Source organism: Eubalaena glacialis, chromosome 1, assembly GCF_028564815.1.
Source record: "Eubalaena glacialis isolate mEubGla1 chromosome 1, mEubGla1.1.hap2.+ XY, whole genome shotgun sequence".
NCBI lineage: Eukaryota > Metazoa > Chordata > Mammalia > Artiodactyla > Balaenidae > Eubalaena > Eubalaena glacialis.
The window spans coordinates 183,639,851-183,660,165 of record NC_083716.1 but is presented as its reverse complement, the minus strand read 5'-3'; the positions used below and the strand labels follow the sequence as shown (position 1 = coordinate 183,660,165).

General features: G+C 41.5%; 1 long non-coding RNA gene across 1 annotated transcript in view; it reads left to right on the top strand.

The window, feature by feature from the left end:
- Positions 1–19,896, top strand: part of LOC133098970 (uncharacterized) — a 49,111-nt gene extending 29,215 nt beyond the window's left edge. The window contains exon 4 of the long non-coding RNA XR_009702277.1: positions 19,850–19,896. This is a non-coding gene — a long non-coding RNA (uncharacterized LOC133098970). The remainder of the gene's footprint in view (positions 1–19,849) is intronic.
- The last annotated feature ends 419 nt before the right edge of the window (positions 19,897–20,315 follow it).

Genomic DNA, 20,315 nt, shown 5'->3' with positions numbered 1-20,315 from the left:
TCCCTATGTGGGAGACTAAATCCCGAAGTCTTTATTGACCAAGTCAGACGATGCTGCAAGCTGTTCAAGTATATTTTTCATAAAGAGAGTTGCTACAAAGAGATAGCACATTTCTTTGTGCTGTCTTTGTGCTGTCCTCTGAGGCTATCTTATCTAACTTTGTTGGCTTTTGTGGGCTTCATGGTAGTGTTTGCAAATCCAAGAAAGGATGCAAAGTCACACAGTCACAAAACCCAGAGCAGGCAGTGTCTATTTCAACTCCGTTATTCCTCATATGTGATTAACAGGGATGCCCAGCCCAAGAGTCAGGTGTTGGATCACAGAGGGTCACCTACAAAGTGGCATCTTTGCTGCATCCTAAACTAGAGACCTGAGTTTTACCACTGCTACTGCAGGACACTCTCAGCTCTGACTGGTCAGTGCACACCACGGCTTCCAAAGTCCAGGAAGTCAGTCAGTCTTTTTTTTTTTTTTTCTTTATCCATTCATTTACCTATTTAATTTATTTATCCTTGGCTGCGTTGGGTCCTTGCCGCCTCGCGCGGGCTCCCTCTAGCTGCGGCAAGCGGGGGCCACTCCTCGCTGCAATGCGCGGGCCTCTCACCGCGGTGGCCTCTCCCGCAGCGGAGCACGGGCTCCAGGCGCACGGGCTTCAGCAGCTGCAGCACGCAGGCTCAGCAGCTGTGGCTCGCGGGCTCTAGAGCGCAGGCCCAGAAGCTGCGGCGCACGGGCCTAGCTGCTCCGCAGCACGTGGGATCCTCCCAGACCAGGGCTCGAACCCATGTCCCACGCACTGGCAGGCAGACTCCCAACCACTGCGCCACCAGGGAAGCTCCCAGTCAGTCTGTCTTTGAGCTTGGGTTGACACCAGTGCTCACTTTATTCACACCCCATAGAGACTGTTGGCAGTAAGAAGCTGACAGGCAGTATAGCTCTTGACTCCAGAGCTTAAAGAGCAGGATTTAGAGACCCTTTCCGAGCAAACTTGCTGTGGGAGTCTGTGTGATGCTCAATCCCTCCAAGAAGAAAAGAGATCCACCCAGGGATCTGCCTGGTAGCATAACTGTGTTAGTCACCTTTGGATGCTCCTCTTTCCATAGCTCACCTTGGGGAGAATGGTGGAGTGGAGGCCATAGGAAATGTAGGTGAGTCTTAGGTACGGTTCTCTGAGAAAGAGACTCAGAGACAGCAACTTACATGGAGAGGGCTCATTGGTGAGAGCTCGAGAGCCACACCTGTAAGGGAGTAAGGGAAGGAGGACTGGGCAGAAGGGGAAGTTGAGCTGTGATGAGGTTGCAACAGGAGTCTCAGATGAGCCTTTACGGAGGTCTGGAGCTAGGATGGCCTGATTCAGAGACGCCCCCCAAATTGAGGCAAGGATGCTGGGCTTTGTACCCACTTATAGTCCAGGCATTAGATGTGGGTTGTCTCCAAGGAAGACAGGTAACCTTGGGTAAGGCAGCTTCCTTTGGTCAGGGCAATTCCTGAGGAGAGTCTCAACCATGAGCCGCCAGCAGACAGCACTCCTGGCAGCTGCAGGGAATGACACCATGATCCAAAAGGAGGAAATTTATTTTACTGAAGTATAGTTGATTGACAATAAATTTATTTTATTGAAGTATAGTTGATTGACAATGTTGTATTAATTTCTACTGTACAGCAAAGTGATTCAGTTATACATATGTATACATTCTTTTTCATATTCTTTCCCATTATGGTTTGTCATAGGATATTGAATATAGTTCTCTGTGCTATACAGTAGGACCTTGTTGTTTATCCATTCTCTATATAATAGTTTACAACTGCTAATCCCAAACTCCCAATCCATCCCTCCCCCACTCCCCATCCCCTGTGGCAACCATAAGTCTATTCTCTATGTCTGTGAGTCTGTTTCTGTTTCGTAGATAGGTTCATTTGTATCACATTTTAGATTCCACATATAAGTGATATCATATGGTATTTGTCTTTTTCTGATTTACTTCACTTAGTATGATAATCTCTAGGTCCATCCATGTTGCTGAAAGTGGCATTATTTCATTCTTTTTTTACGGCTGAGTAGTATTCCACTGTATATACCTACCACATCTTTTTTATCTATTCATCTGTTGATGGAATTTTAGGTTGTTCCCATGTCTTGGCTATTGTGAATAGTGCTGCAATGAACATTGGGGTGCATGTATCTTTTCAAATTATAGTTTTCTCTGGATATATGCCCAGGAATGGAATTACAGGATCATATGGCAACTCTGTTTTTAGTTTTTTGAGGAACCTCCATACTATTTTCCATAGTGGCTGTACCAATTTACATTCTAAAGGGCTAATTATTAAGTAAGCAGTAACACCATACTTTATTAGAGAGGTAAGTGAAGTGACTCCATGATTTTGCTTACATGACCTAGTAATAATCAAGCCATCTAAGGTCCACCCACTAAAATTGCTCCAGCTTGGAGTGGAACCCTGAATTGGTTATCTTTCAGACCAAACTTGACCTTTAAGGTCTCTGTGGGAGGCATACTCACAGCCCATGATTATTAGGTCCCCAGCAACAACCTTAGAGCTTGGGCTTTCAGAAGACTACCAGACTCAAATTTCCCTTGTAAAGAGACATTATAAGGATAGAGCCCATGGGAGCCCTTGCCATTAATAGTTTCAACCTGAATGACTTCTCAAGGTCAATTCAGGTCTTATACTACATTTAAATAAATACATATACTTGTACATCATCAGAAATTCAGAAAATACAGAATGACAAAAATGAAGAATTAAAATTACCTCTAATCCCACCACTGCTTACATAGTAGTATATATTGATCGTTCTAGTCTTTTTTTTTTTTCCTACCCATATGCAAGTCCTATTTTTAAAAAGTAATTTTACTGTGGAGACAGACAGCTCTGGATTCAAATCCTGGTTCCACCACTTACTCATGGTGTGACCTCCAGTAATTTACTATTGATTTGTTTGTTCATGTATAAAATGGGAATAATTACACTCATGGAATTTTGTTAGGCTTTAAAATGAGGTGATATCTGAAAACCATCTACTTGCACAGCCTGGTGCTAAACAAACGTTCAATAAATGTTACATACTTTACTTCGCCACCCAAGTGGCTAAATTGGAAAAACCACATAGGACCCAACTTCAAGAACTGAGTTATGATCTGAGAAGAACCTCCTTAAAAAGATCTCAAGATTCATTGCTTAAATTAATTCCAAACTTTTTCAAGCTTTTAAGAGGCAATGCACAATTTGATTCAGATATGTAACATGAGGCTATGTAATTAAACATACATATCCTGAAATTAATTTTACATTCGCTTTTATAATGCAGTACACTTATATAGAATAACACATGGCTCTTGATTAAACAGCAGGCTGCCGTTCAATCAAACAGCTCAAGATAGACCATAAAACGAGAAAGTGCAGCATCAGCACCAAAATATGGTTATGGGATTTTAATATTCACATCCACACTCTTACCTAGGTAACATAAAAATAAATGTTTCAGACATAAAATGTTAAGAAAATATTAAGCATTAGGTATATCACATTCGTGCTTAAACACTATTGGCTCATCTAGATTTATTGTAAATAAAATGAGAAATTTGGAGATTTGTCTTTCAAAGTGAAGTTAATTAGGACCAATATAATTTTGGTTTAAAATTTTCAATTATGGAAATAAAAAACTTTTAAGGGCATTTGAGTTTATTATTTTCTATATTTCTTAGTTTATTTTCAAAATAAAATCTACTGAACTATGCACATATAATGATGGAAATATTTTGTAAATCTCAGCTCTACATAATCCAAACTCTTGCACAGTTGTGGGGGGAGGGAAGGGATACGTCAGATCTGCAGATGATTCCTCAAAATCTTGTTTCACTCTTTAATGTGATTTCTTCCCCTTCTACAAATCTTTATCTGAGCAGTAAAAAAGACAGTAAAATTGGCCATTTGAATTTCATTTTACTCACCGTCCTATGTTGGAAGACTTCTGAGGTAGGGAAAACCTATGCTCTACTCAAGCTCAGCTGCTCCCTGTTCCTTACACAAAACTCATTTCCCCTCAATCTGATCCTGCTCAAAGAAGACCTAGCTAAAATACCACATAATTTTAAATGTAAGCTTTTTGTTGAAGTATGCCATGTTGCGAGATAACGCTCTGGGGGGGGTCTCACGTTTCTGCCTATCTTATGAGTAGAGAGGCACCAATAACTTTTGTTCTCGACTATCTTTGCAAGGATGATTATGAAGAGAACAGCCTTGGAAGATAGTGTCTCCCTCCCAAGTGGAGGACAGGCTTGTGTACTATCTACTATAATGAAGATATTGTCTCCCTCCATGCCAAACGTGGGGCAGGTTTGCTTGTATTCCATACTGTATGAAAGATTTGGGTTCCCTAAGCTTGGGGTTCCTCAGCTGACACAAACCCATTGTGTGTGCAGCATCCATCTGAGCCTCCCCTGGGCAACTTTGAGCCGGGGGAGCAAGGGAAACCAGAGCAAACACAAAGCTCATGCTGCTGGCCGAGCTGTGAGTAATCAATTCCTTTGTCTCTGACCCAGGGATATCAGGTCTCCCGCCAGCATCCACGAAACCGTGGCAGGCTTGCAACGAGGACAGATCTCCGACCCATCACAGTTCTTGACATATGATACATTAAAATGGTGCACAGATCCTAAGTGTGCAGATGGGTAAATTTTTATGAAGTGAACACATTCACATAAATAAAACCCAAGAAACAATGTAACCAGAATCTCAGAATTCCCCTCCTGCTCCCTACCAGTCACAACCCCAACACAGGTAACCTCTACCCTGACTTCTAACACCAGAGGTTAGTTCTGCCTTTCTTGAACTTTAGACAAATGGAATCAGACAGTGTGTATTCTCCTGTGTGGCTTATTCTGCTCAATATTATGTTGGTGAAATTTATTCATGTTGTTGCGTATAGTTTCTTCATTGTCATTACTGAATGGTATTCCGTCATGTGAATATTCCACATTTCCTGAATTCCGTATCTTCTTCTGAACTCCCGCAATCCTTTATTAGTACCTTTCCTGTTCAACTCACCGCTTTTTACCTTGTATTTTAGTTATTAAAGTATATATTTATTATTTCCTGTCCTAGACTATTCACTCCTTGAAGACTTAAGCCTCAAGAGGACCTGAGCACTGTATTCATTCATTCAACTATTCTAGAAACATTCATAGAGAGCCACTATGTCTGCAGTATGTTAGAGGCCAGCATTGTCCTCATTCACGTAATGAATACTAGAAAATATTTGGTGAATGCTTGAGTGGGAAATAGCAGGAAGCAAAGCTAAAAAAGTCCACAAGGAAGTGGCTGAGGAAATTTACCAAATAGAAAATGTGTCTTGACTAGAGCTGATTGTATTGCATGAGGAATGAGACTAGTTTTAAACAAAGATTCAAGGACTTGTATGGCGAACTGCCTAGTAAAATCTTCACATGATTATCCTGTGGGCATCTTAATGAAAGAAAACTTGTGATTTACACATCCCCAAATTTGTTTGTCCACAAATCTTTCCCATCTCATTAAAATGCACCACAATCCATTCAGTTGCTCAAGCGAAATATATTAGTATCATTTTCTCTTTTATTCCGAATATCCAGCGAATTAATAAGCCCTGTGGACTCCATCTCTAAAGCACATTCCAAATCTGGACTTGTGTCCATCTCTGCTACTGTTTAGTCCTGATCATTTCCCTACTTCTCGTCTGCTCAAGCCACAAAAAACCCACAGTTATCCTTTGGAAACATAAGTCAGGTCATATTACATCCTTGCTTAGAGCCCTCTGATGGTATCTCATTGCTCTTAGAACAAAATGCAAACTCTTTACTCCAGTTTTAGAAGCACATTCTTAAATGTGACCTTATCTTGTCCTCATCTGCTCAGTTCCAGCCACCTGGCCTTTTATTCACCAAGCTTGCCTTGCTTTATGGACTTTGCTGAGGTGAGTTTAAAGGAAATAGGTAACACATGCACATTGATGATTTAGGGTCTTTCTATGACAAAAGAGTGAGACCATACCGGACTTAGCAGTGAAATCAAGTTCCTCTGCTTTTATAGTTTCTTTTCCTTCTGTAGGCTCCAAGAATGCATACAGTAATAACACAATGAGCCTGAGGACCATTCCCAAATTTAAAGGTGCTTGAGAACATACTAGAGTATACAAGAAAATTAAATAGCTGGTTTTCCCCAGGACCTTCATTGTCATGTTTGAATCTGCATTGTCATGTTTGAGCTGCATTCACAGGTATTATTCATAGCATGTCTAGTACCATGATGACCTTTCAGATCTTATTAGCTTTGTTGAGGTTGGTAGAATTACATTTACATTGATTTCTAAAGGATGGTGTATTTGAGAGCATGCTTGGATGGTGTTTACCAAATGGGGCTGACGGGGTAAACATAGATGAAGAATTAAGATTGCTCCAGAGCCAGCCAGATGATAAAGGCAAATCTTATTTAAGAATAATTGGATTTATGTTACCCATAAATCTGAATTGTATCTGGGAAATTCTCCTTTATATCCCATCAATGTACGGATGGGGTTAGAATAGGAATAACATCTAATCTCTCAAGATCACTGCTTGACCATGGAGAATATTTCCTATTTTGTTTCCAGCATAGAAAACTGAGAAATTCCAGTGTGTGACCATAGTGCAGCCTCTGCTCAACTCATGATGGATGTCCAGTACGTATTAAATGATGTCACTTGGACAGAAGTCTCTGACAATGTGGGAAGACAACCCATTAATGTTCATTATTAGAGGATTTTCATCTGAACATGTGTCATCTTGACTTAGTCAAAAGATTTTACTTGGTTGGACATTCGGATTGGTGATGATACGTGTGATACACTCTTAGATCTGAGCAGCTTCTGAATTACACATGGCCAGACAACCTCTCTACAGGAGGCTGATGGACCAGTGGCTAAGGGTCCAAGTGTTGGAGACAAATATACCTGGGTTTGAATCTTGGCTCCATTCCTTACTGGCCATAGGCTTTTGGGTAAATTATTTAACTTTGCTGCATTTCAGATTCCCCACCTGTAAAATGAGAATTAATGATAATGTCTACTTTTTAGAGGCCTTGTGAGGGGAGGCATATAGAGAGGTGAAAGGGTTATTGCTGTTGTGAGTGCTGCCTCTTCCCACCCCACTGCCAGCTTGACTGACTGACATAGAGTTTCCTGTTTCTGAGTGTTGCCAGCCCACCTGAACCTCCACCATTAGCATAAACAGGTGGGGACTTGCCCAGCATCCATGCTGGCCCAGTGGGCAAGTTTGAGGTCAGGTCCCGGCCAGTCTCACCTCAGCTGTGTCTCTGTGAGCAGCTGGCCCTTCCCTGCCTTTCTCGTCTGTGCCTTCTTCCTCCCCTCTCTCCTCCTCCTGCATCAGTAGTGGGTTGCTAGGAAAAGAACCTGCAGTCCAGAGACATGTTTAGGTGAAGTAATATCTCAACGGTACAGTAAACAATTGTAGTGGCCCCCTCTTCCTGGCTCTGTTTTTTTTTTTTTTTCCTGAAAAAATGCAGACCTCACTTTATTTAAGAAAGCTCTTTGAATATTTTTAAGGTTATACCAAATACAGAGACAAATAAAACCCAGCACTGTAACTTGTTACACCACATGAAACAGGAATTGGGTAGAACTTGTGCATCTCAGAACCCAACAGCCAACTTGGGAGAAGCTGATATCTTGGCAACCTTGCATTCAATGCATTTATATAGGTAATAATATTATTACACAACTTCTTACTGTTACTCTTTGAGTCATCACAGACCTTACAACCTTTCATTTTTATTAAAATTCCAATTTTCCCTTTCACCTATTCTATTTTATAAGATGAGATAGGTGAGTGCAATGCAGTGGAAATCAATTCTCATTTCTCATTTTTTCTCCATACTTAACTCTCAGTCTGTTCTTACTGTGATTGTACTTCCAAAGTGAATTATTTGTCAAATTCAATAAGCATTTCCTTTCTAATTGCCTGACTCAGTAGAGATGTTGTAACTTAAGAGATGGGTATAGCCTGGAGTGTTAATCCTTGGCAAAGCATGGCCCAGTGGTCACTGTACAAAAAGTGGGTGAATCCTTCAGAGCCTTGGAAACCCAGAGTCCAGTTTCGAGTCTGAGACTCCAAATCATAATGCAGCTTTGAAGGTCCAGCCTTCTTCATCTCTGAAAGTGAAATTTAAAGCTTTAACTTCTCTTTAGAAGTTTAATAATGAACTTCCTCAGCCTCTTTTACTATATAAAACTCTGACATAATATATTCCTGGTAGGTCACATGTAAATCTGTGGGCCACAAATTGACAAATACCCTAAACCGTCTTTACCTGGCTCTGTTTTTCCTCCTACTGCTCTGATCTCTTATATGTCTGTTTCTCTTCACCTCCTTCCAGCAGCCTCTGATTTCACCTCCTTTCATTGCATGTTCTCCCATCATTTGCAGGAGCCCAGTGCCGCAACTCAAATGTACAAGGCTCTCAATCAGAAATATTATTACCGACTGGTACTGACCAGTCAGAAGGGTCTGTGGCAGAGGTAGCTCTGGGGCAGAATCCAGAGACCCCTGCAGGCCAGAAGTCAATCCTTCACTTGTTGGACTCTGAGGGGAAATCCTGGAGGGGCCCCCGGGAAGGGACAGAGCAACCAGGTGGCAACCTGGCAATGGCCCACCCAGGGGGTTTGGGCAATGGCTATTTACACAGAAATACTTTAGCTGTTAGGCTGTACCTGTGTGTACCACTTAAATATCAGCCCTGATCCCAGCCGTCTCCATTTTCAAAACAAGTTACCATTTAATTTTTCTTCTTTCCCTTTTTCTCCCCTTCTCTTCTCGTCTTTTGTCCATTCTTTCATCTGGTAAACGTCAAATAACACACACACACACACGCACAGGGCAAAATATCCACTCCCTCCTGCAAAGAAGCCAGGTGGGGCCCGGGCTCAGGAGATTTGAGGCGAGCCTATTCGTTTCCTAGGGCTGCTGTAGCAATGTAGCGCCACGGCTCCCGGTTCTGGAGGCTGGAAGTCTGAGGTCAAAGTGTTGGCAGGGCCACGTGCCCTCTGAAACCTGTAGGGCAGGGATCTTCCAGCTTCCGACGGTCCCAGACGTTCCTTGGCTCAGGCAGCATAATCTCTGCCCCCATCTTCACATAGTGCTCTCCCTGTGTCTTTTCCCACATCTTCGCTCTGTATCTGTCTGTGTCCAAATTTCTCCATGTTATGAGGACACCGGTCTTCCTGTGTTAGGGCGCACCCTAATGACCTCATCTTAAGTCGCTTAAATCTGCAAAGGCCCTATTTCCAAATAAGGTGACATTTCTCAGATTGAGAGTTAGAACTTCAACATCTTTTTTGAGGGGATGTAATTCAACCCATACCAGGGGTTCTTCCCCACTAGGTACTCCCTGGGTACAAAATTCATGAGATTCTCTGTCCTTGTGCCAACACCTCAATTTAAAAACTAAGAGCCTTCACTCTCTACTCAAACATAAACCATGCTGGGCTAAGGACATTTGCTCAATTTCTGAGAGCAACAATGCTCACCAAGCTTCAATAACTTCAGAGATCTCTATGAGCAACCTACCCACTTTACAGATAAGGAAGCTGAGAGCCAGATGCATGATGTACCTGAGACTTCAGAGCTTGAAGAGTCACAGCCAAAAGTAGAACCCATGTCTCTACTCTCCTTTCACTATTCCAAGTAATATGAGGTAAGGTGTTGGTTTAACAAACATTGCATTTACCTTACTTGGAGGGCTGCTTTAATCTTCACCTTACCTTGTCTGTGTAAGGTAAGCTTAGACATAGCTTCTAAGATAATCCCTGAGGAAATATTTCTCAGAGACATCAGTGCATCCAATGGGTCTGTAAGAGTAATAATGAGAATCAGTGGGTAAGGCATTCTAACAATCCCCAAATGTGTTTTTAACACTGTTATTGTTGTTTTAACATTGAATACACTTAACCAGGAAATCCAGACTTCTTTCTGAAGCATTCCAACTGTTGTGTTTATACCCAGTTGCCATACAACATTTGTTCCTACTGTGTTTTAGTTGGCAAGGGCTGGAGAAAGGGTTTCAGGAGCCAAGTAGCCTCAGATAGGGAATCTTTCCAATCCCCAGGGACCTGGCAGAGCCCCAGAATCAATAGTCACAGGGACAGATGCCAACACTCATCTCATCCGGTGCTTAGCTAACCTTGGGCCAGCCCCCTGTGTAGACGCTGAACCTGAATAGGAAAAACCAGCTGAAAAAATAGAGCCCTGAAAATGTTATAGATAAATAAGTAAAAGCTGCACTTTTTTCCATTAGGGAAAAAAGGGGAATACTGCAGAGGATATATTAAATGTTCACTCCCTCCCTCCCAAAATCTCAAATACAGCCATGTTGCCAATCTCCTGAATTAAAAATGGATAAACATGGCAATGTTTTACTATCATTACATATTTTCCAGACACAGGGTATTTCCTACTTTCATTACACAATTGGGAGACTGTGAAACAAAAATATACATGATTTAAATGGCAGTGTATAAATCTGACATCTTTCTCCGTAAGACATATCATTTATTTATCCAGCAAACTTTGAGCACCTACTATTACGTACCAGCACTGTGCTATGCCCTGGGATTCTTAGGCGAATGAATCTGGGCCCCAGAAGTGCTTAGAGATTGTCAAGGAAGATGTTGTCCACCAACTACAGTTCGCTGTGTCACTTGCTATAATGAAGGTATATGGACAGTGCTGTAGGGGTATATATGAATGATTAATTCTGCCTTAGAAGGAGAAGTGGAAGATGGGGGGTACACGCCGAGAAAAGGTTTGGTCTAATTGGTGTTTTAGAGAGACGACCACAGCAGCAGTGCAGAGTCAGGCAGGCAGTACATTCTGTGCACCTACTCTACACCCTGGCATTTTGCATGAATATTTTAAAATTCCTGCAGCTGTGTCTTTCTCCGAAGGTAGATGGGTATGCGGAGATTCTTTGTGACCATTCTAACATACCCTGCCGTGAAGAGGGTAGAGCTCTGAGGGGCAAGCTTCATCTCTCTGCAGATAGACCTGGTGCAGGGTGAGCTGCAGCATTTCTGATGATGTAATGCCCCATCCAGGGAAAGGGTGCATTTGTTAACTTTTCTGACCAAGCACCAGATTATAGCCTCTAACTGAGCATGTACCAGGAACTGTAGTTGTCCTAGAGGTGTGGGTATGGGGTGGGTAGAGGAGAGGTGAGGAGGAAAAGAAGGGGGCAAGGAGGAGAGCAGGACCAGAGAAGGCGAGGCTGCAGGAGGGGAACTCCTCTGCCTTCATTTGGATATTGCTCTCCTGGACTCCAAATGGAAAATCGAACTGAACACCCATGATTAAAAAATGCAATACACGGCTTCCCTGGTGGTGCAGTGGTTGAGAGTCTGCCTGCCAATGCAGGGGACACGGGTTCGAGCCCTGGTCTGGGAAGATCCCACATGCCGCGGAGCAACTGGGCCCGTGAGCCACAACTACTGAGCCTGCGCGTCTGGAGCCTGTGCTCCGCAGCAAGAGAGGCCGCGATAGTGAGAGGCCTGTGCACCGCGATGAAGAGTGGCTCCCGCTTGCCGCAACTAGAGAAAGCCCTCGCACAGAAACAAAGACCCAACACAGCCAAAAAATAAAATAAATAAATAAATTTTAAAAAGAATAAGGAGACAAGAAAAATCAATATAAAATAGAGGTATTATAATATTAAAAAATAAATGCAATAATGCTAAGAAAGTCTAAAGTTATTTATACCAGGCATTCAAGTGTATTGCATGAGACTATAGTATGACATAGACAACCCAAGAATTATGTCTTTCATTAAAAGGTTTGCAACTCAGTGTGCTGTGATCTAACTACAGCAGTTTTCCTGTCTTGGTGACTTTTTTTAATTTTAAACAGGGCCTTACAAACCAAGGAATGCAAATGCATCAGGAACACTCAGCCTCAGGGTTTTAACTTATTGTCACGTCTTCCTAATCACTTCCTTTCAGCACTTTACCTGCTTGTGCCAGGTGAAAGGTGAATAGTTATACCGCCATTGCCCCTCAACCCCATGTCTCCTAAACCCAGCTATAAAGTAAACTGTCATTTCTTTCTTCATTATTCAAAGTTAGCATTCGCTAGTTCAAAGCCCATTGGAGATTATGCATCAAGAATGATCTACATTAAGGTTGGGATTCAAGGAAAATCAGTTACATGAAAGAAAGGTGTTTTTGCCACAAATCTTGTGTGTGCATGTCAAGAAGTATATTCATTGCCTAATTTGAAAAGAAACCAGGACAACTCCCAGAGATATATACCTGCATCTGGCCAGTCTTTCCATAAAGACACTTTCTGTTTGAAGTTTGCCTGTGAAGTTAGAGGAAAAACATCTTTCCCTGGCGAGCACATGTAGCTTATTTGAAAAATAAATAAATAAACCAATAATGCTAGGTGTAATTCTGATTTTAGGCACTCATGAAGAATACAATCAAAAGTTGATTCATCCTAGACATGTTTAGACAGGGCAAGAAAACTAGGTTTACAACTAAGGCTGAGAGATTTCGGTAGGCTCTAAGGAGAGATTGGATGAACTTTCAAAATCCCTTCCAACCCAATGATTGAATAAGTTTATCAATTATTGCCTAACTATATTCATGATCTTGCAGGCTTGTTTGGAGCAACCATTTGCTGATTTGATACAAATCTTGGTGATGCCCGATGTGAATCAAGGGACCCACAATGGGCTGGGCACTAAATCAGGTGCTTTTCACGAATCGTTCCATTTACTCCTCAAATCAGTCCCTCGATTCAGATATTACAAATTTCTACTATGTATCATCTTCTGCAGCATTATTTATCACATACTTTAGACTATTATTAAACTGGGCAACTGAGGTCTCAGATCTGATGCAATACTGAATTTGAAAGTATGGTGATTATGTTCTGTGGAACGTCTAGAACACTGTGAAAGTTCACAGTGCATAGAAAACAACAAAAATTAATAATGCCTGTATTTTTGCTGGACCAGTTTTGCAACATATAGAGAGAACATACCATGAAATCAAATGTCTGATGTGAATTTACCAAGGTGCTGGTACCCTGGAGCAATTCTGACTGCAGAGGCTAAGTGCCTTCTGGTCTCTGTGATGTTCCTAATTCCACCCTGGCTCCTGCCACGTCTGGCACTAGGGATGGGTTTGATAAATGTGTGTGGAACTAAGCTTAGGCACCATAACCGCTCTTCCAGGCCCCTCCTAAAGTGCCCTCAGTCCTCTCGTTTCCAAATATTATGGTGGAAAGGTCAGAGGGGTGAGACCTTTCCATGTGTTTCTGGCATCCTCTCTGATCAAGGCTTGATAAGCAAGGGTGTTATCTGAGGCCTCCAAAGCAGATGCTCAGAATCTATTTCTACTTTTAACTCAAAGGCAGATTTTGCTGAAGGACTTTTGGGGTCTGGCTAGGGGCTCTGTGATCTGTAGACTTTGAGTAGAAGCACTCTTCTCCTGTAACCTGGGGAGGGTGCAGAATATTTCAGTGGGGGAAAACATACCTCTGTCTCATATTTTTGCACCCAGCTTAGCCATTTTATCACTTCCATCTGGCTTTGCTCTTTTATAACAAAAACATCAAAGTGGACTTGGCAAGGATCATCCCCCAAATGTGCTTTCATTGTCTAGGTTAGTGAATCTCTGTCCAGTCAATAAAGAAGAACATTTTACTGTGGTTAATGTCACTTGCTTCATGGAAAGAACTAACTTAGCAACTGCACCTAACTCTGACTAAATCTAATGGCTTTATAATTAATGAGAAAATGAACATTTGTTGAGTCCCTTAACTTGAGCCAGGCGATGTATTTATTACTACCCTGTTTTGAATTATCTGTCTTACTGGTGAGGAAACTGAGGCTCAGAAAGATTGAACAATTTGCTCACAGTCATGGAGTGAAAGTGGAGTTAGTGACTGAGTTAGGATTTTCAATCAGGTCCATTGTGAGAAGTGAGCCCAACTCTTTCTACTAGACTCTAGGATCTTTATTACATCAACAGAGACACAGAAGTACTGGATCCTAACTCTGCCTCTGTATCCTGACATGGTATGAGTTACTCAGGGCTGTCACTCTGTTCTAAGGAGGACACATGAAGCACTGCCCAGGGTCAATAGCCACCTCTGTGAATACAAACACCGGAGGATGGCTGCTGGGTGTGCTCGAGGTTTTGATAAAGACCTGTGGCCAACTCAGCATCCCTGAAGAGCCTGGACGGTTGTTACCACAGTGTTTCTGAGCAACACAATGCCAGGGGGAAGCCTTTGAGGCTCTGGATGGACAGGACTTTGTTGACGCAACTGAGAGAGTACTGGGGTGCTGGGGTACTGGGGTGCTGGCGAGCATTGGACAGCAGTAGCGCCAGCGTGCGACCACACTTTGCAAATAAAATGATTCCTGTTTTTGTCAATGAGTTCTTCCTTAAACACCTAAAAATTATACAAAAGTGTAGATGAAAAGCACCAGGCTGAACATGACTTTATCCACTGTGCACAGTACCCTCTTTAAATGAAGGGAAGTATCTATATCATTCAAACGATCTCACACGTTTGTAAACAACCCAGTGTCTTCCTTGTGGAACCAAGTTAATGAGAGAAATGAACAGAATCAGCACGCTTTTCCATTCTGTTGGCACATTTTTAATCAGCTTGAGTGAGGAGGTGAGTGTCTGTTTCTCAGGTTGGTTAAAAACACTGTATGGTTAAAAATCTAGAACTGAATTACCTATCACTTGATTGACAGAAGAGTGCTTAGGTATCACTTTTATTACTTATTTCCCACGGAGAACCCATAAGATAGTGCAGCAGCCTTGACTCTGTTTTCAGACATGAAGAAGAAGCTACAGCACAGAGAGGTCAACCATCTGCTTCAAAGTACACAGCAGGTGATGAATTCTAACACATGCTCTGAGTTTCGAGCCACAGCCACTTTGCTTAAATAACCAATAAAATGTCAGTAGGCAGAGATATAAAAATGATAGGGTAGCAGTACAACAGCTTTTCTGAGATATGCCTATTCTCAGATGAATTCTTGAAATCACAGTTTGGAGCAAAACATAAAATCTAACAAATCTATGCTATACAAACTTCTTAATTTGCACTTATTTAACAGCATCTTGATGAAGGGTTTTGCCTGTGAGAAAGATTTCAATTTGGTAGCTACAGATATCTTTCTTTTCTTTCAGTGTGAACATTTACTAAACATCTTTCTATATGGCCTCTACTTAATTTCTGCTCACAGCCTGTAAGAAATGGAACTGAATTCAGGAGGTTAAGTGGCTTGGCTAAAGCCTTAGGGTCGGTAAGTGGTAGAACCAGCACTGGAGACTCAAGCACATGCTCTTGCCAAAACCTTGCCTGGAACCTGCTCAGTTAGGCTTTCTAGAAGGGCCCCCTACTCATACGAATTGGATAGGACATGGAGACCATGAAGAAGACCCAAGCCAGACACTCACAGAACCCCTCACAGGCCCAAGGTTGACCCACAGTAAAATGGTAAAGTATGTTTTGGATGGTTTCACTGATGGTGTGGGCTTCCCCACCTCTAGGGTCATTTGGACTTCATAACTATCACCAGTAGCCCTGGAATCTCATTCTTGCCCTGTTTTTGATCCAGATATTTTCTAACTCTCTCCATCCTCAAAATCTTCCCCTTCAAAAATATCTACAGCTACCAATAGATGAATAACTAGTGAATCAGATTATCCAAGACTGTTTTTGACACTGACCCTGTAGAGACATTCTTATCCATAGACATGGCTATGGAAATTTCAGACACATCAGCAGATGAGTGGAGAAATCTTACAGGAGGACTGAGGATCTTATAATAACCCAACAACCACTCCACCTTCCTAGACTGGATGTGGCTGGCCCTAGACCAGCTACAAGCGTGTGTCATGTCCTTGTCTCAGACTCAGGAAAAGCTAGATCAGGGAGTAGTTTGGATGATACATTTTTGGTTATAAATAATGGAAACTGATAATCTAGCCTAAGGAAAAAAAGTACTTTAAGTATTAATATACGGAGGCAAGAACTCAAGGAGAACCAAGAAAAAGTTGAACAATCAAGTTTCAGAAAGAAGGAGAACAGGGACCGCTCTGGGGATGCAGGAGTAGGATTTCAAAATCTTTCTCTTGCTGTTAATGTGACTCGGTTCCCAATCCCAGACTGACTCTCAGCCCAAAGGTTTGAAAGAAGGAGCCGGACTGATCCAGTCTGAGTCAGGTGATCACTTTGATCCACTCTGCTCTAGCCTGTGAGGCAGGGTCATGAGGTCCAAACACAGTGTGGGGAGGGGAAGAGAGAGTTTTCAAAGAAAGATATCTAGTAGGAGGCAGATAGTGACCACCCTTGAGTCAACTCTCTTCATTTTACACAAGTGGAAGCAGGGGCCCAGAAAGGTGACGCGACTGCCCCAAGGCCACGTAGCTAGTAGTGGAAGAGCTGGACTAAGATACGGCCCCACCCTCCCCGCCAGCTCCTGGGACAGGGCTCTTTGATCGGTCCTGCTGCTTTTGTTCCTTGCATGTTTTATGGCCTCAGTCTGTCTTCCCCCACCTGCCCTTCCCACTGCCGACACAGCAGTCTTCCAAAAGCCCAAATCTGATCATGACATTGCTCTGCTAAGTAGCCATCTATCACCTCTAGTCCAAACTCCTTAGCACTGCAGGCAAAGCCCTTTTAATCCCACCTCACAGAGTGTACAAGTCTGCTCAGGCTGCCATAACAAAATACCATAGACTGGGTAGCTTAAGCTACAGAAATTAATTTTCTCACAATTCTGGAGGTTGGGACGTCCAAGATCAAGGTGATGGTAAGGTTGGTTTCATTCTGAGGCCTCTCCTCTTGGCTAGTAGGTGGTTGCCATCTCACTGTGGGCTCACAAGACCTCTGCTTTGTGTACTCATGGAGAGAGACCTCTGGTGTTTCTTCATCTTCTTATAAGGACACCAGCCCTATTGGATGAGAGCCCCATCTTTAAGACCTCGTTTAACTTTAATTACCTACATAAAATCCCTGTCTCCAAATACAGTCACAGTAGGGGTAGGGATGTCAACCCATGAATGTTGGGGGGACACAGTTCAGTGCATAACATGGAGCTTTTCCCATTCTGCAGCATGGTCACTCTCTTCCCCATCCCCCTTACATTTGGCCACTGGGCCTACCTCAGCCCAACCCCATAAGCCATGCTTTTTCAGATTCCCTCGCCTTGCAATGTACTCTATTCTTTATTCTCTGCTTGTACTTCAAGTCCCAACTCAATGGCTGTAACACCATGAAGTTTTAGGCATGGACATCTTTTGAGTTAGACACCCCCCCAACTCCGTGCACTACTTTAGCACTGTCATGCCTGTGTGTCACGGGGTGTGTCCTATGTATGGGCTGCATGTATATATCATTGCCTTTGCCACATTCTATTTTAATAAATTTGTGTATGTGTTGGTCTTTTAAGTAGACTGTGAATTCCTGGAGGGTGGGAACTATCTTATTGCTTTTAATCTTCTCTCTCTCCTGTCTACCCAGCATTTGGCACATGGTAGATACTCAGTAAGTATTGGTTGAATAAATAGGAAGCATGATTATAGAAAGGAAAGACTACCTACCATATTCTTTGCCTCCATTACATCACCATCCCTTTCAGGAAAAACATCTCATGAACGATGGAGAGATATAGGTGCAACAAAAATTGAAGGAGAAAGAAAGCAGAGAGTAGAAATTTGAAAAATTTTCTAAAGTGATAAGGAAAGCAGAACTTTGCTTATTCACTAATGACAATGGGGACACCCACCTCAGATTATGAGATTTTGCACAGTGGGTCCCTGGTGCATAAACAAGGGAAGAATTTATTATACTTTTTCATGTTGCTCTCTAATACTGCTACCAGGTTATGTGGAAACTGCAGTGGGAGACCCCATGGAACACCCCGATAGGCAGATGAGAAACAAACATGGTAAAATACAAGAGTACCACACCATACGACTCACTTTTTCATTCATTTTGACAAGGATAATGTAGTTTTAATTACTAATGATAATATGTATTGCTTCCTAGTAAATGTCTTGTGGTGTATTTTGTAAACCTTTCATCTTAGAAAAGCACAGTCCTCCCAAATTTGTTCATTAAACTTTTGTTAGAAACCAAGAGGTGTCAGGGGAAAATGAGCAAGTTTATGAATTGGCAAAGAGGCATTAATAACCTTCTCCTATAGCAATTGTGTACTATGAAAATTAGAGAGCAAGAGGCAGTGGTCTTTTAAAATATTTTTATTTAATTGGCACTATAATTTCAAAACTAATAAATTGAAGAAAGGCCACATTCAAATCTGTCTCAAAATGACTGAATAATTGATTAAAACCTAGTTTCATTTTCAAAGTCAAAGAAGTGGTATATAAAATGTGTTTGCAGACAAGGTAGCAGAGATAGACAATTGTTTTACTTTGTTTATGTTTTACACAACTCAATGTTCCTATCAATGTGTGTTTGTCTTTGTAACAAATCACACGCAATTATCAATAAGAATTCAAAGAATGCAACTAAGGTGTGAAATTATACAAATCATTCCACTGCAAAGAAAAGGCCCCAGAGGTGAACTGTATATTGAATTTTTCAAAGGAAAATTATGTGTTTGTGAGTGTGTGTCACTTGATGAAATGATTGTCATGGAAGATTAAATCTTACCTTGAAAGAAATGAGTAAGAATGAGAAAAATCACCATAAATTCTCTCTGTATAAAGGAATTGTACCTTTTTACAAAAGAATTCTTCTCTAAGTCTCTAACCATAGTATATGCTACATGTCAACCACACATATCTTCACATATGGGGTAATATAAATACGTACTTTTATCTGCACTACATTCTTTGGACCTAGTTCACACTCATGTCTAAAGGAAATAAAGAACTTTGGTATCATCTAATTCTGTGTTTCTCAAAGCATAGCCCATGGACTGCCTATGTTAGAATCCCCTGGGATACTTGTTGAAAATACTTCTCAGGTTCTAATCAAGACCTGCTGAATCAGAATCTTAGAGGTAAATCTTATGATGAGGCAAATTAGGGAACCGCTTGTCTAGATAATTCAGGCAAGACTTATTTCCAAACCATCCAATTGATTTCAATACATTGGTAACAAAGAGTGAAGCCCGGCAGATTCAAAGATGGTGGAAAGGCTTTTGTGACTTAGAGAAAAGCTTCAATTGCAGAATGCTTTTCAAAAAAATGGAGTTTTATATTTTTAAGTGTTGTCTATACTATAAATGAAGACATAAATGAGTACTAATAGATTAAATGAGGAGCATTCATGAAAAAGTTATTATTCACAGCTTGTCCTATATATTAGTGCCTCCTAAACATAAAACTTTTCTAATATTCAAGACTTGGTTACTGGATGCATTGGTGAAAGTGTCATGAAGAAATTCATCGTTTCTGAGTCCCTGTTTGTAAAAGCTATACTTTTCTTAGACTACATTCTCTACTTGAGAGGAAGATCCAGGAATTGATAAAATAAAATTTCAAACCTTTTGCTAAATAAGTATTACATAGACATTGTCTGAATTAGAGAAAGAGCTCAAGTTAATGGAGCATGAATTGACGATGTTTGAGTGAAAGAGTTCTGTAGAGTATCTTGACCATGGAGTGTGGGACATCTTGGTAACAAACAACAAAATGATGAAATCCATCATTTCATCTCTGGATGAACTGCTCAAAAGAATATAAATGTAAATTTCAATATAAATATAACCTCAATATGATATGCTTTGCTCTAATGTTCTTCAGGGTTAAGCTTGGATTCCTGGATTTTATGACTTTTAAGAAATGTACCTGGATCCCTCAACATTGCTCTTGGATCATCGGAAGGGTCCCAGATCTCAGTCTCTGGGATAATCTTTAACAAAGCTGTGAAATGGGTAAATTTTCCCTTCTTGCCACTATAACCCGCACCTTCCTCTGTTGTAGCCTCTGCTTTTGGAACAGGTAATATATAAGGCACTGGTTAAGTCCATACTGCTTGCAACCAGAAAGAGGTTTTGTTTGAATCATGGCTTTGTCACTTACTAGTTTTGTGCCCTTGGGAAATGCACTTAACCTCTCTGTACCTAATGAGGTATCTGTCTTATCTACCATGCTATCTGTGTTACCTATCATGCCAGACTAAATGGAATAAAGCATGTTACACATGTAGCAAGACACCTGGTACATAGTGAGCATTCACCGTGGCCTATTTGCCTCCCATCTCACCCCC